The sequence below is a fragment of the Nasonia vitripennis genome, chromosome 2 (genome assembly GCF_009193385.2).
Source record: "Nasonia vitripennis strain AsymCx chromosome 2, Nvit_psr_1.1, whole genome shotgun sequence".
Lineage (NCBI taxonomy): Eukaryota > Metazoa > Arthropoda > Insecta > Hymenoptera > Pteromalidae > Nasonia > Nasonia vitripennis.
This window is the reverse complement of record NC_045758.1, coordinates 9,860,001-9,860,677: the sequence shown is the minus strand read 5'-3', so window position 1 is coordinate 9,860,677 and position 677 is coordinate 9,860,001.

Below are 677 nucleotides of genomic sequence, written 5' to 3'. Positions count from 1 at the left end.
TCGCGACGACTGACGCAGTAGTCCGGCCCCCGCTATATACACATGTACAAAATCCGGATACTGGGCCAGCTCGCGGATGGGAAATACCCGGATACAGCCGGAGATTCCGATCGCGCTGACGCCGTTTTCCCCGATTTTTTTCTTCGGAGCTCTGTCCGTGTGTATATATAGTATTGCGCACTCTCGTATAGGAGGCTTTCAATAATGTGAAAGCTTCGGAATTCTTTTTCGCTCTCGTTCCTTTTCAGCGTGTATATAGATTGTCCGACTACCATTTGCATATTTTCGAATAGCTATAATAAGCAGACTATATGTTTATAACGATAAATTTTAGCGCTAAATTTCATCGAATACAATTCCAATCTCTCGGCCGGTCGTTTTCATCCTGATGCGCCTTATCTCCGCGAACTATCGTTACGTGCATTCTTCGAAGAAGCTTCGTCGGCGCGTGTCTAATCTGTCAGCGCATCTCTGCAGTTCGTGAACTTGATTCTATCTATTCTTATCGGCTGTCACTTCGATAATTTAATAATCTATGCAGTACGACAGCTGCCGATTATTTCGCCTCTGATAAGCCTTTGCATCGAATGTATTTTATAACGAGTCACGTGACCGTGATCGACGAAAAATTTCTCACACTAAAAAAAACAGGATACAACACACACACACACACACAC